The 27,330-nt window shown below is 36.3% G+C and overlaps 2 protein-coding genes across 2 annotated transcripts in view; one reads left to right on the top strand and one right to left on the bottom strand.

Annotated features, from left to right (window-relative positions):
* Positions 1-27,330, top strand: part of FAM227B (family with sequence similarity 227 member B) — a 201,954-nt gene that overhangs the window by 69,265 nt on the left and 105,359 nt on the right. The gene's annotated exons all lie outside the window — the stretch shown is intronic.
* Positions 1-27,330, bottom strand: part of FGF7 (fibroblast growth factor 7) — a 61,689-nt gene that overhangs the window by 2,786 nt on the left and 31,573 nt on the right. The window lies entirely within an intron of this gene.

Genomic DNA, 27,330 nt, shown 5'->3' with positions numbered 1-27,330 from the left:
CAGTTGCTAAGTTGCATTTGATCTTGGAAATGTCATGGACTGCAGTATCCCAGGCTTTCGTATCCTTCACTGTCTCTGAGTTTGCTCAAACTCATGTTCATTGAGTCAGTGATGCCATCCAACCATCTCATCCTCTGTCGCCCGCTTCTCCTCCTGCCCCCTCTTTCCCAGTATCACACTCTTTTCCAATGCTTCCACTCTTTGTGTCAGGTGGCCAGAGTATTGGAGCTCCAGCTTCAGCATCAGTCCTGCCAATGAATATCTGGGTTGATTTCCTTTAGGATTGACTGGTTTGATCTTGAGAGTCCAAGGAACTCTCAAGAGTCTTCTCTAGCACCATAATTCAAAAGCATCAATTCTTTGTCACTTAGCCTTCTTCATGGTCACTTACATACATGACTACTGGAAAAACCATAGCTATGTCTATATGTAAAATATATATATATATATATGCTAACATCACTTTGTCAGAAAGTGATGTCTGCTTTTTAATACACTAAGTTTGTCTTAACTTTTCTTCCACGGAGCAAGTGTCTTTTAATTTCATGGATACGGTCACTGTCTGCAGTGATTTTGGAGCCCAAGATAATAAAACTGCCACTGTTTCCATTTTTTCCCCATCTATTTGCATGAAATGTTGGGACCAGATGCCATGATCTTGGTTTTTTGAATGTTGAGTTTCAGCCAGCTTTTTCACTCTCCTCTTTCACCTTCATCAAGAGGTTCTTTAGTTTCTTTTCACTTTCTGTCATTAGGATGGTGTCATCTGCATATCTGAGGCTGTTTGTATTACTCCTGGCAATCTTAATTCCAGCTTGTGAGTCATCTATCCTGGCATTTTGCGTGATGTACTCTGCATATAAGTTAAATAAGCAGGGTGACGATATATAGCCTAGACATATTCCTTTCCCAATTTTGAACCAGTCAGTTGTTCCATGTAATGTTCTAACTTGCTTCTTGACCTGCCTACAGGTTTCTCAGGAGACAGGTAAGGTGGTCTGGTATTCCTATCTCTTTAAATATTTCCCACAGTTTGTTGTGAACCACATAGTCAAAGGCTTTAGTGTAGTCAATGAGACAGAAGTAGATGTTTTTCTGGAATTTCCTTGCTTTATCTATGATCCAGTGGAATTTGGCAATTTAATTTCTGGTTCCTCTGCTTTTCTAAATCCACTATGTACATCTGGAAGTTCTTGGAGAATTTTGACCATTACTTTGCTACCATGTGAAATGAGCACAACTGTATGATTGTTTGAACATTCTTTGGGATTGCCCTTCTTTGTGATTGGAATGCAAACTGACCTTTGTGAGTCCTGTGGCCACTGCTGAGTTTTCCAAATTTGCTGGCATACTGAGTACAGCACTTTAACTGCATCATCTTTTAGGATTTGAAATAGCTCAGCTGGAATTCCATCACTTCCACTAGTTTTGTTTGTAGTAATGCTTCTTAAGGCCCTCTTGACTTCACACTCCAGGATCTGGCTCTAGGTGAATGACCACACCATCATGGTTATCTGAGTCATTAAGACCTTTTTTGTATAGTTCTTCTGTGTATTCTTGCCACCTCTTCTTAATCTCTTCTGCTTCTGTTAGGTCCATACAATTTCTGTCCTTTATCGAGCCCATCTTTGCATGAAATGTTCCCTTGGTATCTCTAATTTTATTGAAATCTCTAGTCTTTCACACTCTATTGTTTTCTCTATTTCTTTGCATTGCTATAATAATAATAACAGTAATACTTAATGTTTACTGAGTTGATACCACATGCAAAGGATTGTTTAAGCACTCTTATATATTAATACATTTACTTATCACCAAGACTATAAGGCAAGTACTCATATTATCCCCAGTTTATAGATCAAGCTCAGGCACAAAGAAGTTAATTAATTTGCCCAGATTCTCTCAGCTGGTAAGTGGCAGAAGTGGAATTTGAACCCCAGTGGTCTGGCTCTTAATCACTATATAATACCGTGAAAGTATATAACTCGTAACATATTTACTTTAGTACTTAAACTTTATAGTAATTATTATTGCTGACATAATATATTCTGAAAGCCAGTTCTGTCCTCAGCTCAATTCAGAGCTGCTCAATTCAAACCCTGCCCTCTTGGAGCACTTTCTCTAGCAGCTAACTGTTCTTCTTATTCAGTTCAGGAAGATCAAAGGGAAGTAATTTATGCAGCAAAATCCAGTTAGTTTAAATTTATATCAATACAATGAAGAATGGGTTCAGCATATTTGTAGTACCTTCAAAATTGGGTAAATATATCTATTTAAGGACATATGAAATAGTTGCTTTCTGAAGATCTTACCACTGTAAAAATGCTGTGAAGAAGTCAGTGTTTACCTTTCCTTTCCTTCAAGTCCCTTTATTTCTGCTATTTCCCTCTTGTTCAATATTACACTTTCTCTTAGATAGAAAGAAGAGTACTGATGCAAAGGCTTAGAGTATCTTTCAGGGCCAGATTTAATTAGGGAATGAAATCTGTCATATTTGCTGGCTTTTCTTTTATAGACCCACTGTCTATAAAATATAACTGTAGAATGATAGAGGTAATGTTAATTACAATATGTAGACACTTTCCCTTCAGGCTCAGTCGTGATAATACATTCATACTGTAAAATCTGGATTTATGTTTGCAAGAAGTTCATGTTTATATATAACATAATAAATGTGTTCCCAAATATGTAAGGCATATTACATGAGTGCATTGAGTTGTTACCATAATGACTGTGGTAATATAATGACAGACTTCAAAAAAAAATCAAAGAGATCAGCTCATACAATAGAACGTGAAAAATGAAACAATATGTCAAGTAAATTGGCCATTTCACCTCATTAGCAATATTTTTGTCAACAATATTGTCAACAGAAGTATCATTTTATTCATTAGGATGTCTCCCTTACAAACTAGGAAATATGCCCAAAATGGCTTCCCTGGAGGTTTTTTCCCCTGTGGTTTAATCATTCATTAAACCATTTTGCCTATTTGTTATTTAAGCCTGTATTGTACTAAGAATGAGAAATGAGGAACGTAGGTATAAATTTCTACTACATTTTTAAAAACTTCTCCAACATCTCCTCCTAGAATTTTAGGTGTTTCCCTATCAAATATCCATGCTAATTCTTTGTTCATATCATTAGTGGCATTTATGACTTTAGTGTTTGAACATTTCTTGCTTGAAACAATTTTTTAAGAATTTATCTTTTAGAAAAGTTTTAGGTTCACAGCAAAATTGAGGGGAAGGTGCAGAGATTTCAAGCTGGTTTTAGAAAAGGCAGAGGAACCAGAGATCAAATTGCCAACATCCGCTGGATCATCAAAAAAGTAAGAGAGTTCCAGAAAAACATCTATTTCTGCTTTATTGACTATGCCAAAGCCTTTGACTGTGTGGATCACAATAAACTGTGGAAAATTCTGAAAGAGATGGGAATACCAGTCCACCTGACCTGCCTCTTGAGAAATTTGTATGCAGGTCAGGAAGCAACAGTTAGAACTGGACATGGAACAACAAACTGGTTCCAAATAGGAAAAGGAGTACATCAAGACTGTATATTGTCATCCTGCTTATTTAACTTATATATAGAGTACATCATGAGAAATGCTGGGCTGGATGAAACACAAGCTGGAATCAAGATTGCTGGGAGAAATATCAGTAATCTCAGACATGCAGATGACACCACCCTTATGGCAGAAAGTGAAGAAGAACTAAAGAGCCTCTTGACGAAAGTGAAAGAGGAGAGTGAAAAAGTTGGCTTAAAGCTCAACATTCAAAAAACTAAGATGATGGATCCAGTCCCATCACTTCATGGCAAATAGATGTGGAAACAGTGGAAACAATGACAGACTTTGTTTTTCTGGGCTCCAAATTTACTACAGGTGGTGGCTGCAGCCATGAAATTAAAAGACACTTGCTCCCTGGAAAAGTTATGACCAACATAGACAGCATATTCAAAAGCAGAGACATTACTTTGCCAACAGAGGTCCGTCTGGTCAAGGCTATGATTTTTCCAGTAGTCATGTATGGATGTGAGAGTTGGACTATAAAGAAAGCTGAGCGCTGAAGAATTGGTGCTTTTGAACTGTGGTTTTGGATAAGACTCTTGAGAGTCCCTTGGAATTCAAGGAGATCCAACCAGTCCATCCTAAAAAAAAATCAGTCCTGAATATTCATTGGAGGGACTGATATTGAAGCTGAAACTCCAACATTTTGGCCACCTGATGCGAAGAACTGATTCATTTGAAAAACCCCTGATGCTGGGAAAGATTGAAGGCAGGAGGAGAAGGGGACAACAAAGGATGAGATGGTTGGGTGGCATTACCATCTCGATGGACATGAGTTTGAGCAAGCTGTGGGAGTTGGTGATGGACAGGGAAACCTAGTATGCTGCAGTCCATGGGGTTGCAAAGAGTTGGACACGATTGAGTGACTGAACTGAACTGAGTGATAGTTTAGAAACTTGATGTGGTGACTTTAATTGTAATATCATAAAAATATCTGGATTAATAAAATATATATCAAATCAATTATATTTCCTCCTACAGAAAATTAAAATGAATTATAAGCAACAGTATATGCCAGTTGCTAAAAAGAACAGAATAGAAAATAAATTCAATAGTTATTCAGAAGAAAGAGGTATTACATATCCTAGGTGGTCAACAGAGGATTTGAGGAACAGACAGAACTTGAATTACATCTTGAAGAAGATATAAGGTTGACATAGGTAGAATGGAAACATCATGCTAATTGAGAGATAAAAGTTTAAGATAGTAGAGTCTATGATTCATAACTCATTTTTAGAAGATAGAAATTAGAGCTATCTGGAGTAGGAAATGTATCAAAGAAATAGAAAAAGTTAGAAAAAATGTTAGGGTGAGTTTGTTGAAGGCCTTGATTGCCAATCATGTAAGAAACGAGTTGCCAGTCCAGGTTCAATGCATGATACTGGATGCTTGGGGCTAGTGCACTGGGACGACCCAGAGGGATGGTATGGGGAGGGAGGAGGGTGGAGGGTTCAGGATGGGGAACACATGTATACCTGTGGCGGATTCATTTTGATATTTGGCAAAACTAATACAATTATGTAAAGTTTAAAAATAAAATAAAATTTAAAAAATAAATAAATAAAATAAAAACTAAAAAAAATTTTTTAATTTATTTGTTAACAGTGAGGAGTCTTTGAATGTTTGAAATTTGAAAAATGTCAGATTGTGTTTTAGGAAAATTAATTGGATATGCAGAGTAGATAAAAAGAGAAAATTTCTAGAATTGTACAACCCTGGTTTTCTTCTTATGCTAATATTATGAACTGTCCCATAATTGGCCATTATTTTGATTTTTAAATAGGTCAATAAATAGTTTTAAAATGTCTCAGTTTAATTCTGAATACAGGAAGTATCAGTAGTTGTAAACCCATATGAACAAAAGCTCTTTGGGTCCTCAATAGTTTTTAAGAATATAAAGTTGTCTCAAGTCTAAAAAATTTGAAAACATCTTTTCTAAATTAATTAAATTCCTTCTGGTCTTTTTAGTTGCACTTTGTACTTTGTATGTTGTACCCTTGTTATTGTAGATACATAGCATTGGTTATTTTATAAATAACTGTACATACATAGATTTATAAATAAATATCCATAGCACATGTATACAGAAATACTCAATATACTCCAAAATGTCTGGAAAATTTCTTAATGATATTTTAAAACATCAAGTTGCAAATTATAATTAACATGTAAGTAAATAGTAAAGCATGTAAAACATTTAGGCTTGATCAACTTTATTACTAATTTAATGTTAGTATGGTTTTAATTAAAGAGTAAGTCTAAGATATGTGTTTGCACTGCTTTGACTTTTGTACCTTGGTCACAAGTCAAGAACAATAAAGAATTCTGTGGCGGATTCATTTCGATATTTGGCAAAACCAATACAATATTGTAAAGTTTAAAAATAAAATAAAATTTAAAAGTTAAAAAAAATAAATAAATGTGTGTTGTGTATTTGACACACGAAAATCCTATATCATAGTATTATGTTTTTTAAATATCCTGCATGTGACTGCTCAAATTATTATTAAACGTGCATGTGAGCATGCACACACGATATTGTAAATTCAAAGGAATTGCCTTCAAAGAACATTATACTCTTGATTCTGTATCCTCCTGTCTGTCTTGGATGTCTTCAGTCCCTCCCTTCATTGCCTTTTGTTCACAAAAATATGCTTTCCAAATTGTTCTCTCAATAAAGCTGTTTTAAGATATTCATACACCCTACGTACTATTGTTTCTCAAGACCACCCAACATAAATCTAACGTTAAAATGTTTGGAAATTTTCTTAATGATATTTTAAAACATCAAGTTGCAAATTATAATTAACTTATATAAGTAAATAGTAAAGCACGTAAAATATTTAGGCTTGATCAACTTCGTTACTAATTTAATGTTATTATGGCTTTAATTAAAGAGTAAGTCTAAGATATGTGTTAGCACTGCTTTGATTTTTGTACACTGATTTTTTATTTTTGAAAGCATATTTTTATAATCAAATGGCAAAATACGTCCATAATTTTCATTAGATACAGTATAACTATTTAAAACTTTTATATAGATTTTCTTTTGAAATTACTTGGTCTAAAGTAACTCATTTTATTTATCATTTGCTATTTTTGAAAACTCATTTCTGCAAATATTGTACTTTCTAGGGAATTCTTGCAAAGAAAAAAAATTATCTGATTGTTTTTGTATGTTATGAAAAAGTATTATTAAATTTAATAAATAAAGAAGTTGGCATAATATATTTTATAAGTTAAATATTTGATAATCTCTAGTTTTTAATTTTCCTGTCAAATTTTACTGTCAGTGTCTAAGTTTCAAAGTTTTAAATACATTATAAGTACTTGATGTTTTCATGTGCACTAAGCTTTGTGCCTATGGGCCAGATGAATAAAATGTTCATGCCTCTAACTCTGAAATCTTTTCAAAAGACTGCCCTGCCCCCTTTTCCCCACTCCAGTACTCTTGCCTGGAAAATCCCATGGACGGAGGAGCCTGATGGGCTGCAGTCCATGGGGTCGCGAAGAGTTGGACATAACTGGGCGACTTCACTTTCACTTTTCACTTTCAGGCATTGGAGAAGGAAATGGCAACCCACTCCAGTGTTCTTGCCTGGAGAATCCCAGGGACGGGGGAGCCTGGTAGGCTGCGGTCTATGGAGTCACACAGAGTCAGACACAACTGAAGCGACTTAGCAGCAGCTCCCTTTTCACTTAACACCAAATTTCTTGAACATATAGACTAAATTTGTTCACTTTTCCTCAATTTAACACTTGCATCCTAACTTTTAATCTGCTTAATGGCTTTATCTCTTCAAGGCCAGCAGTGACCTCATAAGTGCCTAAACCAGGGTAAGTGCCTATTTCCAATAGTCATAAACATTCTCTGAATATTATGGCACTGTCAACATCCCTCATTCTATTCCTAATTCTCACTCTTTCTCTAATCCTGCACTATCCTAATCTATACATTTATTTTAAGATGCTTAATTTTGTGTAGCCATATGTATCAGTCTTTCTTGATAATTTATGATATTGTTTTTTATGCTTAAAAGTATTTTTCCATTCTACTATCTGAAATACATTTATTTCTTGCTTTTGTAATTTAAGTTTAAAATATATCTCTTAAATTCTTTTGGAATTAATTTTGGCACATGGTTTGAGATGGAACTCTAAACTGATATTTTGTTCCTGAAAATAGCTAGCTAACTTTTTCAACATTAGTTATTAAATATTACATTGTTCATTACATTGTAATGAAAGTCATTACATTTTTCAACTGATACAGTGCCTCCCTCTCCTTTACCCTATATTGGCTATCTTGTTTTGTCTATTGTTGTATCTTTCTGTCTATATACTCACATTAATGTATTATAGATTAGCAACTGCTGAAGTGCCTCATTACACTTATCAGATAGCTCTGATCCTAGGTATTACTACATACTCTCAGATATATCCTCTAAAATTCTGCAAGATAATCAATACTTTTTCCATATAACAGCGCTTCAAAGAGATTAAGACATTGGTCATACCAAGGCAAAGCATCTGTAGTTTCTTCAGTCATACATCATACACATGGATTCCAGAATCTCCATTAGTTATATTACTTACCTAAAACCAGTTTTTTATTTTTATTTTTTATTTTTTAATTTTATTTTATTTTTAAACTTTACATAATTGTATTAGTTTTGCCAAATATCAAAATGAATCCGCCACAGGTATACATGTGTTCCCCATCCTGAACCCTCTCCTCCTCCTCCTCCCCCATACCATCCCTCTGGGTCGTCCCAGTGCACTAGCCCCAAGCATCCAGTATCGTGCATCAAACCTGGACTGGCAACTCGTTTCTTACATGATATTTTACATGTTTCAATGCCATTCTTCCAAATCTTCCCACCCTCTCCCTAACTAGATCAATATAGTTAGCCCAAGACAGAATACTGCTCATTATTTCCCTTAATATAGGCCATAAACTACAGTAATATAATCTGTCTTCCTTAATAATATTTTTAATCATTTCATTATTTTAGAATATTGATATAGTAAAAAGTGTGCCTATCAAAAAGAAATTTTATTTCGGGCTTCCCTTGTGGCTCAGCTGGTAAAGGATCTGCCTGCAATGTGGGAGACCTGGGTTTGATCTCTAGGTTGGGAAGATCCTCTAGAGAAGGGAAAGGCTACCCACTCCAGGATTCTGGCCTAGAGAATTGCATGGACTATCCATTGGGGTCACAAAGAGTCAGACACGACTATATTTTCAAGATTATTTTATAAAGTTTAGTATAATGATTCATATTTTATGTAAATAAGTATCAAATATTCCCTTCTAACACATGATTATTTTATAATATATCTTCAAATTAATTATTTTTAAAGCATTATTTGAGGATAAATAAATTTCAAAATGATCTTAAGTGGTATATGCAGATTGAAAATGTATTAAAATAAATGTAAATTAAAATATAAATCACATAGTGTTAAAACTGAAGAAATACAATTTGCTATTCTAATCTGATTAATAGAATCCTTCTACAATTTCATCTAGTTTTTAAATGATGAGGTAAGAGAAATTGTTGTTCAGTTGCTAAGTTGTGTCCAACCAACTCCTTGTGACCCCATGGACTGTGGTACGCCAATCTGCTCTGTCCTGCACTGTCTCCTGGAGTTTGCTCAGATTCACGTCCATTGAGTCAGTGATGCTGTCTAATCATCTTATCCTCTGCTGCCCCTTTCTCCTTTTGCCTTCAATCTTTGCCAGCATCAATGTCTTTTCCAATGAGTCAGCTCTTTGTATCAGTCTGCCAAAGTACTGGAGCTTCAGCTTCAGCATTAGTCCTTCCAACAAATATTCAGTGTTGATTTCCTTTAGGATTGACTTATTTGATCTCCTTGCTGTCCAAGGGACTCTCAAGAGTCTTCTCTAGCACCACAATTCAAAAGCATCAGTTCTTTGGTGCTCAGCCTTCTTTATGGTCCAACTCTCACATCCATACATGACTACTGGAAAAATCATGGCTTTCACTATATGGACCTTTGTCGGCAAAGTGATGACTCTGCTTTTTAATATGCTGTCTAGGTTTGTCATAGCTTTTCTTCCAAGGAGCAAATGTCTTTTAAACCTGTCACTGTTTATTAAATTCACCAAATTCTTAAAGATAGTTTAGATTTCCAAGCTTCTTTAGTTTTTTTCTTCTTGGCTTCCTTCCTGAATTAGATTTTTTTAACCCTCTCTAAAAATACTTATCTTCTCTACAAAACTATAGCTAGAAAACAGTCTCAGACTTTTCACTTTTACATCTAGCCAAAAACAAATAAATAAAGTTTGTATTCATATTGAATGTTATTGGTAACCATCTCAGACACAAAGACAAACACAACAAATACACCCCATGTCACTCCAGATAGTTCCTGATGTTTTTACATCCTGGAATTTCTCCTGGCTAGTTGCTGAGTTCCTGGAAGCATTTATTTCCATTCTTTCTGGATGATTCCCTTCTCAATGCCTATATGCTATATTTACTTTCTAGGAAGTGGAGCATAATACCGGAATGAACCACCTTGTTATCTAACCTAGCATCTTTCACTCAATATAATAGAACACAGTTTCTCAACATACACTTCACAGCAATGGTTCAGATTATTTCTATCTCATTTACTCATCCTTCTTACTCTGCCCATTTCCTCAGGTTCTAGGCCCAATAGATGTTGAGGCCAAGAGAGAAGAATAGGGAATTAGAGAAGTCAAGGATCATTGTAAACCTGGCTAATTTTGAGAATGCGCACATGAGAAAAAGTTAGGGTGGGAATGATAACGTGTTTAAGTTTTGTGAAGTTTGAAGCGATGGCAGTTCTCTGTATCTTGTTCTTGAATTTTGCATAAGCAAATCACTCTGTGATCTAAATTCACAATAAAATTCTGGCTATGCTAGATGTATAAAGTTGACAGAAATGTTTGTTAGTAATAAAAAATAATTTTGCATAGCACCAAAGAATTCTGCGTGATATTGGACTTTTAAAAATATGGCAGTAATGTTAGTGTTTTTTACAGTTTTCATATTTACTCATCATTCCCAGTATTCACAGTGTTAAAGGAAAGTATCTGTCAGTATCACTTGAAGTGGCCTCACATGTACTCCTCTAACCCTTTAATCTGTAGTCTACTGTCACATCCTGGAATGTCGTCATTATCCATACTCTGATCACAATCCCAAGGTCTTCAAAAGATGAATGAGTCAGAAGGTCTCAGTTTGATTACAGTTGTATGCAGGGCTTAAATTTTACTTGTGGGAGTGATACTGAAACGTGTATAATTACTCTTTCTATTCAATACCATCATCTGCTGATAAACCGGGATCAATGGACTCTTTAATCGTGCTGTGGAAATGAGAATTCTTTGGATTGAAGTGGCTAGGTAGTCCTCAGTTCTTTCCTTACAATTATTTTTCATTTTGAATTTGCTAATTATTATGGTAATATATTTTAGCCAATAGCTTCTCAGTCATATTATTGCTGTTATCAACTACTTTTAAAGGCGTAACTTCACCCCAGTGTTCATCGCAGCACTGTTTATAATAGCCAGGACATGGAAGCAACCTAGATGTCCATCAGCAGATGAATGGATAAGAAAGCTGTGGTACATATACACAATGGAGTATTACTCAGCCATTAAAAAGAATACATTTGAATCAGTTCTAATGAGGTGGATGAAACTGGAGCCTATTATACAGAGTGAAGTAAGCCAGAAAGAAAACCACCAATACAATATACTAACGCATATATATGGAATTTAGAAAGATGGTAACAATAACCCTGTGTACAAGACAGCAAAAGAGACACTGATGTATAGAACAGTCTTATGGACTCTGTTGCAGAGGGAGAGGGTGGGAAGATTTGGGAGAAGGGCATTGAAACATGTATAATATCATGTATGAAACGAGTTGCCAGTCCAGGTTCGATGCACGATACTGGATGCTTGGGGCTAGTGCACTGGGACGACCCAGAGGGATAGTATGGGGAGGGAGGAGGGTTCAGGATGGGGAACACATGTATACCTGTGGTGGATTGATTTTGATATTCGGCAAAACTAACACAATTTGTAAAGTTTAAAAATAAAATAAAATTTAAAAAAATAAAATAAAGGTGTAACTTCTTCATGACAAGTTCTTTGTGATTAAGATTAGTTTATTCATTTATGCCAATGTGTGTGTGTGTGCTCAGTCATGTCCAACTCTTTGTGACCTCCTGGACTGTAGCCCACCAGGCTACCTTGTCCATGGAATTTTCCGGGCAAGAATACTGGAGTGGGTTGCCATTATTTAGTCTAGGAAATCTTTCCGACCCAGGGACCAAACCTGCATCTCTTGCATCTCCTGCATTGGCAGGCAGATTCTTTACCACTAGCACCAACTGATGCCAATAGTTGTTATAAATGAGCACCTCAACTAATTTTAGTCCGCTTTTAGCGAAATCAAAGCTTTAAGTTTTTTGAATTTTTAGTGACAGCTAGTAATTTAATCCATAAGTCACTGTTTTGTCTTTGACTATAAAAAGAAAGATGTTTTTACTGTTCTGACTCTAAGAAAGGGAATAAAAATTGTTGTGCTATTAAAAGCCAAATGATTTATTGGTCTGAGATTTAGAATGAAATAAAATAATGCTTATAAATTGTATATAATTTTTTAGAACCAAATATGAAATATTTTGATAATTAAACTAATTTTAATGTTCCTCTCCTTCAAGTAGAAATGGAATTATGTTTAATTTTCAAAGTGTCTCTGAAAGAAGTAGCAGTTTATTTATAGACAGTACTCAGTGAAAAGAATGATATATTTACCTCTAATCAAGGATTAATTATTTAAAGCAAATGTGTCCAAAAGCAGAGTATCATAAATCTTATATAGACCACTGTAAATAAATTGCTTATAAGAAGACAAAAGACTCATATACTACTACTTTAAGTCTGTGTCAGTCTTAAATTAATTTTTAAGATGATTTATGAGTCATTTATTTTCTTATAAACAACTTACATGTGGAACTTATATATGAACCAAGTTTTATCAAGATGTGAAAATTATATAAGATGTATTTGCTTAAGGATTTGTAACTGACAATATTTTGTTTCCAGGTGTCAACCTGAAACATAAGCAGGTGATCTTTAGTAATGTGTACATGCTGTTTAAAATTGACTTCTCAAAAGTTATAGTAAAACAAACACCAAATTATCTTAGATTGAAATAAATTTGTTAAGCAAAGTGACTGCTTAACATGAAGACAGATTTTATTTTCAGGCTAGTGCTGGATTAGGACCATTAGGTTGGTATGCTGTGCACGTGCTGACTTCGCTGCAGAGTGGCAATAGTTCAGTGTTTGAGTTGGGAAAAAAGTAAGTTCATTTTCCCTGTGTTTCTTTATAGGATGTCACTTGGATAGGTGGTACAAAAGACTTTGTGGAGGTGGTGACCTCTAGCAGGTTCCAGATTCTCTTACTTTTCCCAGGAACCCTAGAATTCACTATTGTAAGATAACACAATTGATACATGTGGTTGATAATGCTAATCTTGTCTTTGGATCACATTATCCTAAAAAGCATGCTCTATAACTGTTAAATAATAGATCTAAGACAGAACCTTGGAATACACTAAAAGAAATTAGAAAACTAATCAAATCAAAGCCAGCAAAAAAGAAACACAAGTACATAAATTATTACCAAAACCCAGAAAGTGTAATTCCCATCAAACCAGCATGAAACTCAAAACAGTTCCACATGATTGCATAATTGTTAGTATCGAATGTAACTGAAATGTTCCGCAACCAGAGAATTGATTCCACACTATCATCATCACTGGGGGGTGGGAGGGTAAATCAATTACGGTTTTTATCACTCCTATATCTATTGTATAATGATGTGGAAAACCACTTAAATAACTTGTTGGGTTAGGTAAAAAGAATCGTGTCCTTCATTCGGGAATTTTTTAAGAAAATAAATGAAACACTAGAAAATCTTTAGAAAGTACATTGGCTTGTGGTACAGTGATGGCAGTGTTTTGTTTTGAAAGAATTTAAGTTACAACAGCTTGTTTCAGCAGGGTTAGAACTATGCCAGGATTAGAAGCAAACTATTCAGTTGTGCAACAAATAGGATGATTCCACTGGCATATTACTGAGTAATGTCATAGGAACACCACTGAACTGTATTACACAGAATTAAATTTCTATACCAATTTATTGACCTTTTCCTTATCATTTACAGCCTCTCTGGAACATAAAGGAGCCAATTTTCCTCTTTGCACCAGGGAAAGCATATTCCCTCAATCAGCCAGAAGGAAATACTTTGCTTGCCCTGTTATCTTTGTAGGTTCTATACTTTTATTCAGAAAGAATTCTTTATGTTTGGCAGATGTAAAATATGTACATCTGCCAAATACAACACTTTACTATGTTCTAAAAATGGCTCCAAAATTATCACAAGTACAGATACCATAATACCAGTAGATGTGAGGTAAATATCAGATTTTTATGTGAAATAGAAAATAATCTCTTCCTACTGCCTAAAAACTCTCTCCCATTTTCTGACTTTTCCTGAAGCCTCAAATACATTCCAAAGGAAGCCAAATTTTTTATTACATAAGACTAGAGAGAAGGCTCAAAATACAAATATACCAGGGAGACATAACGCAGAGACATAAATTCATATGTGTTGTAAGTGTCTATATCTTCTCTGAGAGCAAAATGTGACTGTGCTAATGGAATAAGTATAAGGACACCAAGAATGAAAGAGGAAATGGTCACAAAAGGGAGAAATTATGGACACTTTCTTTCACACTTTGCTTACAACTAGCTCTAGGAGTCAAGTAGGTTTCACGTAATTCACAGAGACACCAGCTTAGAAGATGAACCACATATCCACATTATCCCTCTATTTTGACTTTGTTACGTCCTATGAAGTTTTGCTGGCATGTATATAATGTAATCTTCCCTCTTTAATTTATATTTAAATATTCTGCCACCCAGGCAATAAGACAATTCTAAACACTTGGTTTTTAGATCATACTGGTAATCAGCATTGAAAAATTAAAGCATGATTTAAAGCCATTTTGGTGATTGGTTCTTAATAAGTCTTAGGCACTCATTCTTTGCTAGCAGTCTTAACAAAGACTTTTATTAATACTGAGTAGTTATGTTTTCAACAGAATGAAAATGGAAAGTAAAAGAAATTTTTAAAATATGAATTTACAGAGAAAGATACTGAAACTATAAAAAGGCAGTCCAGCTACCTGAAACTGTACCAGAAATAATCACATTTGCCCTTTTTGTATTACAAAGTTTGTGTCTAGTACTTCTCTTCCATTTCCATTACCATTACTTTAGTCCAGTGCTTCATTATTTGTACCTAAACTAGTTCTTAACCAGACCACTCTTCAGTCTCTCTGACTTTATATTTACCTATTTTTATTCATAAAGGTCAGGTGGTCTGGTATTCCCATCTCTTTCAGAATTTTCCACAGTTTATTGTGATCCACACAGTCAAAGGCTTTGGCATAGTCAATAAAGCAGAAATCAATGTTTTTCTGGAACTCTCTTCCTTTTTCGATGATCCAGCAGATGTTGGCAATTTGATCTCTGGTTCCTCTGCCTTTTCTAAAGCCAGCTTGAACATCTGGAAGTTCACGGTTCACGTATTGCTGAAGCCTGGATTGGAGAATTTGGAGCATTACTTTATTAGCGTGTGAGATGAGTGCAATTGTGTGGTAGTTTGGCATTGCCTTTCTTTGGGACTGGAATGAAAACTGACCTTTTCCAGTCCTGTGGCCACTGCTGAGTTTTCCAAATTTGCTGGCATATTGAATGCAGCACTTTAACAGCATCATCTTTCAGGATTTGAAAGAGCTCAACTGGAATTCCATCACCTCCACTAGTTTTGTTCATAGTGATGCTTTCTAAGGCCCACTTGACTTCACATTCCAGGATGTCTGGCTCTAGATGAGTGATCATACCATTGTGATTATCTTGGTCGTGAAGATCTTTTTTGTACAGTTCTTCTGTGTATTCTTGCCACCTTTTCTTAATATCTTCTGCTTCTGTTAGGTCCATACCATTTCTGTCCTATATCGAGCCCATCTTTGCATGAAATGTTCCCTTGGTATCTCTAATTTGAAGAATTGATGCTTTTGAACTGTGGTGTTGGAGAAGACTCTTGAGAGTCCCTTGGACTGCAAGGATATCCAACCAGTCCATTCTGAAGGAGATCGGCCCTGGGTGTTCTTTGGAAGGAATGATTCTAAAGCTGAAACACCAGTACTTTGGCCACCTCATGTAAAGAGTTGACTCATTGGAAAAGACTATGATGCTGGGAGGGATTAGGGGCAGAAGAAAGAGGGGACGACAGAGGATGAGATGGCTGGATGGCATCACCGACTCGATGGACATGAGTCTGAGTGAACTCCGGGAGATGGTGATGGACAGGGAGGCCTGGTGTGCTGTGATTCATGGGGTCGCAAAGAGTCAGACACGACTGAGCGACTAAACTGAACTGAACTGATTCATAAAGGACATGTTATAATGGTTATTCTTTTGCTTCCAAACTTTCAGTGGTATACCCTATTAAAAGCAAAACAAAATAAAGCCTCTTTTTCTTGGAATTCAATGCCCTCCAAAATTTGACTCCAGCCTACTTGTACAATTTTCTCCCATTGTTCCTCTACAACTTACATGGGCCTTTGGCTCCAAACTGATTTGCTCATTGTCTTTCTCTCCCATACAAATTGCCAGAAACTTTTCTTGCATCTGCCCACCAGTTCCCGTAATTACATAGAGTCTCTGTTTCAGTATTTTCCAAATATTGCCTCATGGACTGGCTGCATGGAATCACATGACGAACTCTTTAAAAATTTTCAAACGCCCAGTTCCTACTCCTAAGAAAGTCTGATCCAATAGGTTTGAGGGGAGGCTTAGGAATCAGTATTTTAACAGCTTCCATTTAGCAACATATTTCTTTCAAAGCCAAATTAAAATTCAAGTTTCTCCATAATTTTTTACAGTTTTCTAATCTGTCATCATCTATTTTACTTTAAGAATGCATTGCTATACTACAAAAGCAATCACCTCTATTTTATTGTTCCTCATAATTTTAGCCTATTTTTTAAATCTGATTTACAAGCTATTTGAGGAGATTACCTTACAACTTCTACAAATCTCTAGTACTTATTATAAGGCTTTGTACTTGGCAGACTCTCATTAAGTGCTGAAGGACAGAATAATGCATAAACCCCATGTTAACTAGTGTGTCATACTTTAAATCAGCAAATGTAAATTGTTAATACTCCAGGATTCAAAGAATTAATGTGTGTCTTAATCATGCTAAACATTAGAAGAACCTAAGGGTAAAGATTGATTAACCAGAAGTATTTGTTAAATTTTCCTTTAATTTTCATTACATTTTTGGAGATCATCTAATTAGATAAGAAGCACAAAATTCCATGGTTTATTCAAACTATAGTTCATCTCAGATCATATTTTATTATGCCAACTCAATCAGCTCCATGTTTGATTCCAAACATCTCTAGTTTTCTAATCAGTTATAGGTTTCATTTTTAGTTTTGGCTAAACCTCTCTTGAACCTGTTTATATTTTTAGCATGCAGTACTTATATGTGTAACAACTTACATATGTTTCCTGTTTGCTGTGTAGTATAGCACATCTATTTTTCTGCCTTGCTCCTAGAGCATTAAGGCTTTAGGTGCATGCTAGTTCTAATATTTCATAAGTTGACTAACAAGTCTCTATTCTGCTTCTCCATATTTTTATGATTTTATAGACACTGAATATAGTTCATCTTAATAAACATTTATTTATCTAGATCATAGCCCAGATTTTTTAGCATGAATCTTACATCATTCATTCATTCTAATTCTAGGATGCTTCCATTGTACTGTGTAGTCCCTATTCGTGCTAAGCAAAGAGGATAACATCTGTCTTCCAGATGTAAATATACCATGTTGTTTACACAGAACTATTATAATATGTTCTGTTTTGTGTCTTACTTTCTTCCTGATGATGCCCATTACTTTATTGGTCTCTTGACTAAAAGTATATATTAATATCTTTAGGAAGACATCCAGAGTGATTGCTTGATGCTTTTTCATGAGGAAGTTATTGTTCAGAGCCCTTTGTCTTATAAATATAATTTAAATTTTACTGCAAACTCATGAGAAAACTCATCTGCCAGTTTTTGACTTAGGTATATACACATATTATCTCTTCCAGAATCTTATCATCATTAGCTTATTTTACTAATTTAAAGATGGTAGCATAATCTGTAAACTTGGAATTTTCACCACATATTCTTACTGTTAGAAAATGTTGACTAACTGTGATCATTTTAGTGATCCCTGAGGAATCTCACCATTATATATTTTCAAAGTATTCACTCAGACTAATTCTTTATTTTGGGTTTGTACTTTTTCTTTAACCAGTGATTCTCAGAATGATAGGCTAGGTGTTGGGGATGGGGCAGGCATTTTTGAACATCCTTCAGGGAAAAAGATTTCAGAATTACTAGGAGTTTTTAAAACTGCACATATTTCATGAAGATTCTAATATTTCCTCCCCATCCTTGAAAAGTCATGCCCTGCTCAACCCATCCCTTATGGGATTATTGCTGTAATTAGACAATGATACTAATAAAAGTATTCTGTATACAACAGGTATTTGAGGGTGGTCAAAGTTCACAAAGGCAGGTTTTAAAAGTATCTCTTCAATGAAAATGATCAGCTTTATTTTAGGACTGTAGTATAACTTCTTTAAAAAAAAAAACAACTTGGTTTTTGAACCCCATCATATAATTTTGAAGATCAAAAAAAATGATGTCGACCTGCTTATTTCTCAAAGAGCTATATAGTAAATGGCTATGGTTTTCCTCTTACATAAACCGTCTTGCCTTTCCTCAACATCTGTTCTACAAAATCGTGAAAGTTTGTAGCAAGATAGTAGTGATACAGGAAAAATTAGGCAAGAGAGAGAAAGTGACAAAGCATAAAATATAGAGAAAGAGAAAAAGCATAAAATACCGTGGCATTTGGGGCTTGGTTTGCTGTGCTTGTAGCGTATACAAGGTGAACTGCCAAGAGAAAAAACAATAAACATAGCATAACCAAATCATGAAAACCTTATGTGGCTAGTTGAATTTAGGTTTTTATCCTATAGGAGACAGGAGCCACTGAACGGCTTAGGAAGATGTTTCTGTTAATAGCGTAAGAGATGGATTGCTAAGACGCAAGGCCAGTGAAGAGATGACAGCTCTAGTCTAGACAGAAGCTGATGAAGTCCTTCTCCAAGGCAAGGGTGATAGGCATTGGGGTTGGAGATGAGTGTACTTGTTTCCTCAATACATTATACTTGTGTATATTACTAATACTGATTCTCAATCCTACTTTGAGACACAACCTCATGCAACAACCTCAAAGTATTATTGATGCTTAGAGAATTTGATAATGTTATAGCTACCACAGCACAATTCCAATATGCCAAAATTGAATGTATAAATGTCCAAGTTAGGGCCTAGAGAAGACAATTTTATTATTTATTTTGAACGTAATATTAAATTTATAATTTATCAATTATCTTCCAGAATAGTTATGTCCTTTGTACATTCCATAATCTTCACTAGTCTCAGCTACATTCATGTTACATCTCACTTGTTTATCTTTCAAAGTTGTGTTCTAACTTAACTGAAAGCAAACTAAGCTAAGCAGGAGAAGAAAGAGCAGTCATAGACTGAATAAAGCTAAGTTAGCTTTCCTCCCGCTGGTAAGAGTCATTGTAATTTGCCCTCACCTTTCTTCCCCAGGCTTTCTAGTTGTGGGCTGTTGAGAGCAGATCCTGCACAAGGAGTCAGGAGACACGGAGTTAAAACAGAACGATGAGAGAGTTTAAGCTATATTAGCCCACACTAATATAAAAGAGAATCGAGGGACTGGATTAAAGATATTTCTGAAGAAAAGCTGGATCTCTAGCCAGTGTAAGAAAAAGAAGGATTGCAGAACAGCTCCACGTTAAGAAATTTTATTCAAGAATTATCTAAATTTAGTAGATGTATATATGTTAGAAGCTTACTGTTTATCCTGCAAAATACTTTCATTGGAAAGAATTTTGGTTAAAATATTTTAAATAACGGGATCCTTTTTATGCATTCAGATGTGATTAAGGTATAAGAAACGCAATCATCAATTTTTCAAAGTTATATCTATTATGTAAACCAGAGTGCCTATTCAGTTCAGTTCAGTCGCTCAGTTGTGTCCTACTCTGCCACCCCATGAATCGCAGCACGCCAGGCCTCCCTGTCCATCACCAACTCCTGGAGTTGACCCAGACTCACGTCCGTTGAGTCAGTGATGCCATCCTGCCATCTCATCCTCTGTCATCCCCTTGTCCTCCTGCCCCCAATCCCTCCCAGCATCAGAGTCTTTTCCAATGAGTCAACTCTTCGCATGAGGTGGCCAAAGTACTGGAGTTTCAGCTTTAGCACCATTCCTTCCAAAGAAATCCCAGGGCTGATCTCCTTCAGAATGGACTGGTTGGATCTCCTTGCAGTCCAAGGGACTCTCAAGAGTCTTCTCCAACACCACAGTTCAAAAGCATCAATTCTTCGGCGCTCTGCCTTCTTCACAGTCCAACTCTCACATCCATACATGACCACAGGAAAAACCATAGCCTTGACTAGACGAACCTTTGTTGGCAAAGTAATGTCTCTGCTTTTGAATATGCTATCTAGGTTGGTCATAACTTTCCTTCCAAGGAGTAAGTGTCTTTTAATTTCATGGCTGCAATCACCATCTGCAGTGATTTTGGAGCCCAAAAAAGTAAAGTCTGACACTGTTTCCACTGTTTCCCCATCTATTTCCCATGAAGTGATGGGACCAGATGCCATGATCTTTGTTTTCTGAATGTTGAGCTTTAAGCCAACTTTTTCACTCTCCACTTTCACTTTCATCAAGAGGCTTTTTAGTTCCTCTTCACTTTCTTCCATAAGGGTGGTGTCATCTGCATATCTGAGGTTATTAATATTTCTCCCGGCAATCTTGATTCCAGCTTGTGCTTCTTCCAGTCCAGCGTTTGTCATGATGTACTCTGCATATAAGTTAAATAAGCAGGGTGACAATATACAGCCTTGATGTACTCCTTTTCCTATTTGGAACCAGTCTGTTGTCCCATGTCCAGTTCTAACTGTTGCTTCCTGATCTGCATACAGATTTCTCAAGAGGCAGATCAGGTGGTCTGGTATTCCCATCTCTTTCAGAATTTTCCACAGTTTATTGTGATCCACACAGTCCAAGGCTTTGGCATAGTCAATAAAGCAGAAATAGAGTGTTCCATATACAAATAGTGACCTTTCACCTCTTTGATTTTAAGTTCAATCAATGCAATAATTAGCACAAGGGAATTCAGCTCAATTTTCTATGATATCTCTTCTGTGATGATACTTAGAGTATCAAAATTTTTCCTCAAAAAAATCAGGATTACCCTTACTTTTTTGATGCCTTAAGAATATGCATACTGTGTCTTCACTACCTGGATGCACAGTTTATAGACTATTCTAGCCAATATAGTGCAGGTATCAACCTCATATGATCAAGTTAAACAAGAGTAACTTGTCTTTTTTTCACAGAAAGACAAGCCGTCTAGCATTAAGTGTGGAGAAGTGCCAGAGAATGAAGTATACAGTTTTTCAGATAAGCTACAGTTTGCATTGAAAAACATACCTGATGTCAAATAAGCCACTGTTCTTTTTATAACCATAGTAATGACCAAGGAGTATGTCGGCTTGATAGTTTTTGAATCTAAATACAATAAAACAAAGTTTTTGGCTGTGTAACTGCCATGTCTAGAGTTATACACAGATCTATTGCTCAGTGTATGGGAAATACAGAAAAACTAATTGGTAGCTCTCTTTGAGAAATGAATCACTTTTTTCTTCTTTTTTTAAATTTAATTTTATTTAACTTTACAATATTGTATTGGTTTTGCCATATATCAAAATGAATCTGCCACAGGTATACATGTGTTCCCCATCCTGAACCCTTCTCCCTCCTCCCTCCCCATGAATTGCTTTTAAGAAATGTGTCAAGTCGCTTCAGTCATGTCTGAATCTTTGCGACCCTGTGGACTGTAACCCACCAGGATCCTCTGATTCTCCAGGCAAGAATACTGGAGTGGATTGCCATTTTCTTCTCCAGGTAATCTTCCCAATCCAGGGATAGAACCCGCGTCCCTTATATCTCCTGCATTGCCAGGCAGGTTCTCTACCACTAGCGCCACCTGGGGCAGCCCCCTTTATTCATTTCCCTTTAGGAAATAGAGACCTGCTATTAGCCCACATGATAGGAAAAACTCTCAGTGGCAAAATAGTGAGGAAGAGAAAAGATTAGTGTCAGTCCAGGAAGGAAGGACTTCTGAAAACAGGACAGTCTTGAAAAAGTCTATCAAGATGGGCAGTATCTGAATCAGTGAGAAACAGACTAGAGAGAACTAGACTAAGACAAATGGAAGGGGTAGGCAAGGGATAATGTGGTACACGGATGCCAACCATCCACGCTGGATCCTGACGCGGTAGAGTTTAGCTTGGGCAGAATTTCTTTAAGAAAGAAATATAAAAATCAATATATGAAAAAAAAACCAAGTAAAACAAAAAGCAAACATATGACTCTCGTCTTTGATAGTTACTTTACACATGAAGACCATATACAGCTTTGACCTCTAATATGCCTCCGCTCAGTACAGAAAATTATATTGCCAAGTCAGAGAACTTGTACAATTTTTACAAGTGCCAGAGGGGTTTCAGAATCGTTCAGTAATTAATATATAAGACTGACTTTTTTCAGGCTATAATGAATGCAATGTGTGGGGGTTAAAATATTTGTTTTATGACTTGACTGTTGTTAGAACATTTTTGGAATTCACTAATACTCCCACCTCAAATACTTGGTAATAATTGCATACACTGTGAAGAAATGTCAAAATATAAGTAGTAAAAACAAAGGAATCTTGGTATGACAGCCTTAGAATTTGAGCTAATTTGATTTCATGTATATTCCAGAACCTACAGTGCATTCAGGGATTATATGTGGACACCCAGTACTTACCCACAACATGTAAATTATATTTTATTCCACTAAAAATTACACTTTACTTTTCATAAGCATAACTATATGTCTGAGCATATTGCTTACTGTGTGTGTATCAGTGATTATATATGATATAATTAAGTGTACAGTTTATCAATTTCTAGGGACAATAGGTTTTGGGGGCTTTTTGTGAGGGGTAGGGCATGGGAGAACTTCAGAAGTAACTTAAGTAAGTACCAGGGAGAGGATATCAGTGTTCTTCCTCTCTTCAAAGTCCAGGGCCTGCCTCTTGTATGATACTTGATGTTCTGGTCTAACTTTTCATGTATGAGTTGCCATAGCACTAACGAAATGTGAAGCCTGATTTTGGTAGAGACAAATGAGGCAGTCGTGAGGTATGGTGCCAAGGAGGAAAGTGATAGCTGTGGAAACTTCAGCTCCAGGCAGTGGGTGTGCTAGTAAATATCTAACAATTGACTCTGCAGAAGAAAAGGCTCTGATTTGTAGTATTTGCCAGTTTCCACGGTGTAAATACTCCCACATGTCCAATTTCATGTCATTATCAAGCTCCAAACCTAGTTTAAGAGATAACTGTGGAGCTGGTAAAAGATACAACCCAGTGACTCTTAGGAGTCGAGATGATCTGGCCCCAACACACTCTGCCTCAGGCTTCAGGTACAGCTCATGCTGTGACCCACAGCCTGCCCATAGCCTCTGAAAATGTGTTTGATCATTTTTAAAAGCATAAAATAATAATATACCACATCATATAAATATTAGTTATAACTATGCTCCATGTAAACAGTGTCAGACTTTATTTTTGGGGGCTCCAAAATCACTGCAGATGGTGACTGCAGCCACGAAATTAAAAGACGCTTACTCCTTGGAAGAAAAGTTATGACTAACCTAGACAGCATATTGAAAAGCAGAGACATTACTTTGCCAACAAAGGTCCATCTAGTCAACGCTATGGTTTTTCCAGTGGTCATGTATGGATGTGAGAGTTGGACTGTGAAGAAAGCTGAGCACCGAAGAATTGATGCCTTTGAACTGTGGTGTTGGAGAAGACTCTTGAGAGTCCCTTGGACTGCAAGGAGATCCAACCAGTCCATTCTAAAGGAGATCAGTTCTGGGTGTTCTTTGGAAGGACTGATGCTAAAGCTAAAACTCCAATACTTTGGCCACCTCATGCAAAGAATTGACTCATTGGAAAAGAGTCTGATGCTAGGAGGGATTGGGGACAGGAGAAGGGAACAACAGAGGATGAGATGGCTGGATGGAATCACTGACTCGATGGAATGAGTCTGGGTGAACTCCAGGAGTTGGTGATGGACAGGGAGGCCTGTTGAGAAGGCAATGGCCACCCACTCCAGTACTCTTGCCTGTAAAATCCCATGGATAGAGGAGCCTGGTGGGCTGCAGTCCATGGGGTCGCAAAGAGTTGGACATGACTGAGTGACTTCACTTTCACTTTTCCCTTTCATGCATTGGAGAAGGAAATGGCAACCCACTCCAGTATTCCTGCCTGGAGAATCCCAGGGATGGCGGAGCCTGGTGGGCTGCCATCTGTGGGGTTGCACAGAGTCGGACACGACTGAAGTGACTTAGCAGCAGCAGGCAGGCGTGGTGTGCTACAATTCATGGGGTTGCAAAGAGTCAGACACGACTGAGCGACTGAACTGAACTGATGTTCCATATTCTATGAATTTCATAAAAACAAAATTTACAGAATAAGAGATAGAAAAGAAACCAAGCAGATTTTTAAGATATGTTAAGATAAAGATATAAGAAACTGTAACCACTTTATCAGATGGGAAAGGAGAAGCATTAAATATGATGCTGAAATCCAGGTTCCTTCTTAAACAGTTTTCCCTCTTCTACTCAAAATAAAGAAAAGAATACCACGCCACAAGAATATACAACACTGTATGGACGTATGAGGATGCGGACATTCAGGAAATGCACTAGATTTACTAAGAATAGGTATTCTGAGAAAGCTTCTGAGCTTGCTGCAGGCATCCAGTGCACCTGACACACAGAGCCTGTTGAGAGCCTACCTTCCATGTTTAAAGTGGCCAAACATACAGATCTCTCCTCCAAATTACCCCTGCAGCCAACTGCAATGTGGTAGGAGAAACAGATACACGCATGCACACACATGCGTACACATTCCCTGTCTTGAACAAAGACTGAGAGCATTCTGAAACGTCCCCGGAAACTTTTAAGATACTCTGTAATGTTTGTTGGAGAAGAAAATAGCAACCCACTACAGTGTTCTTGTCTGGAAAGTCCCACAGACAGAGGAGCCTGGTGGGCTACAGTTCATGGGGTCACATATTTGTATTCATATCACCAAAGAAGGACAGGATATGGTCAAGTATTGATTACAAGAGAAGGCAATGGCACCCTACTCCAGTACTCTTGCCTGGAAAATCCCATGGACGGAGGAGCCTGGTAGGCTGCAGTCCATGGGGTCGCTGAGGGTCAGACAGGACTGAGCGACTTCACTTTCACTTTTCACTTTCATGCATTGGAGAAGGAAATGGCAACCCACTCCAGTGTTCTTGCCTGGAGAATCACAGGGACAGGGGAGCCTGGTGGGCTGCCGTCTATGGGGTCACACAGAGTTGGACACGACTAAAGTGACTCAGCAGCAGTCTTTTAAAAAAAAATAGGAAATAAGAATAATCAAAGGAATTGTCTTACTGACCTGGACAGCAGATCATATTTTTACAACCAGTGGTAACTCTTATAACTTATTAAAAAATAAAAATTAACCAATTACTTATAGTTAAAGAGCAGAATGTTGGGCAGCCTAGTAGAAAAAAGTAAGCAAAATACTTGTGCACAAAAAAAAGTTTTGAATTTATCTGCAAAGCTTATTTTTTGTCTTTTAATTAAATTTATAGATTAAATTTTAAAAGACAAAATTTAGGAACTTCAAAAGTATCCACAACTGTAACTAATCCCATTGCTTTTATGAAACATTATCATGAAGTTGATTTTGAGTTTTGTTGTCTGGTGTATTACATTTTCACTTTGTATGAGAGTTAGAAAATATGGGAACATAAAGTTCACTCTGATTTCTATAAAGACAAAAGTTTGGCAATAGTAAAAAGGAATTTCTAGTCATTGCTTTCTTAAAGAGTTTCTTCCAGTGAGTATTATTTTAAAATGCATGAAGTCTGTTGAATCTTAAATTGGGAAACAGGGAACAGGAAAATCTTGGATGAAAAATAATCCAAATAAAACTAAAACCTCTAAATGATAATTAATTAGAAACACAAGTTAACTAGGCTGGAAGTGCATGTTTATGAGTTTAAATGACCTTTACATATGACTCAAAGCCAAATAATAGCTTTTTTGTGGATTGTGACTATTTAAATGCATTTTTTTTGTTCTGTTTGTCCAGGGAACTAATAGTTTATGTTAGTAATTATAAATAACTTAGACTTACTCATCTTATCAAGTTGAAGCCCTCACCTTAGCACCTTTCACTAAATTTTCAGAAAATCTTAACATATTTTAACTTGTTTGCTCTCCCCAACAACACTTTTGCTATGAAGTGAGTATTGGGTTGGGAAAAAATTAAGAAAGTATTATCTAACCAAAGGAAAAAATATCAGTAATAGACATAACACACAAAATGAATGAATTGTTCAATTTCATTTTACTATTATAAGCCCTTTTTAGAAATATACCATTTAATCAAGACTATAAAAACTCCTAGGTTTCTTTAATATAATGCACCCACAAACTATCTAATTTTTAAATAATATAATAAATAAAGCCTCCATGCTTGCCTTCTGTTTTCTATAGTAAATACTGAATTCATAATGCATTGGCAATCTATCATCATTGGTACCTTGAGACCACTTCAAAGATTCTGAAGATCACACTGGTAAACTCATTTCCCAAGTCTGCACTCTGGCTTCTCTCCTCTTGAAAAATAAAAATGGTAAAGTTTCCTGTTGTTGGAGGAATTTTGACTATACATTCATTCTTATAAAAGCTATTGCTATAGATTTTTAAGAAGGGATGCAAGTAGTTATATTTTGGGCTTCTCCGATTGTGCTAGTGGTAGAGAGCCTGCCTGCCAATGCAGGGGACATAAGAGATGCGGGTTAGATCCCTGGGTCTGGAAGATCCCCTTGAGGAGGTCATGGCCACCCACTCCAGTATTCTTGCCAGGAGAATCCCGTGGACAGAGAAGCCTGGCAGGCTACTGTCCACAGGGTCACAAAGAGTCAGACACAACTGAAGCGGCTTAGCCCAGCACAGTTACATTTTACCAAATTTCAAGTTAAGTCCCCTTGATTTTCCTGTTTTGTTTAATGGCATCACAATTTTCCAAATCATCTAGTTTATAAATGTAAATGCTTTTTAAAAAAATTCTTATTTCTAATCTGCTACATCTAGTTACCAGTGCTATGAATTCCACCTGTGGGATAGTTTGCCAGTGTTTTTTGCATTTCTATTACCAATACCATTGTTACCACACTTGGAATGTTATAGTATTAACTGAACTCTCTCTCTCAACCCACTCTTTTCCCAGTCCAGTTCACCCGGGAAGCAGCCTCCTGCTTTCCTAAAGAAACGACACTGCTTATAAAATTTTGATAATGCTCCATGGTCCATGAAATGAAATGCAGAGTCCTTGC

This window comes from Bos mutus, chromosome 10 (assembly GCF_027580195.1).
Source record: "Bos mutus isolate GX-2022 chromosome 10, NWIPB_WYAK_1.1, whole genome shotgun sequence".
NCBI lineage: Eukaryota > Metazoa > Chordata > Mammalia > Artiodactyla > Bovidae > Bos > Bos mutus.
The sequence above is the reverse complement of the archived record's forward strand: the minus strand, read 5'-3'. Positions and strand labels throughout refer to the sequence as shown.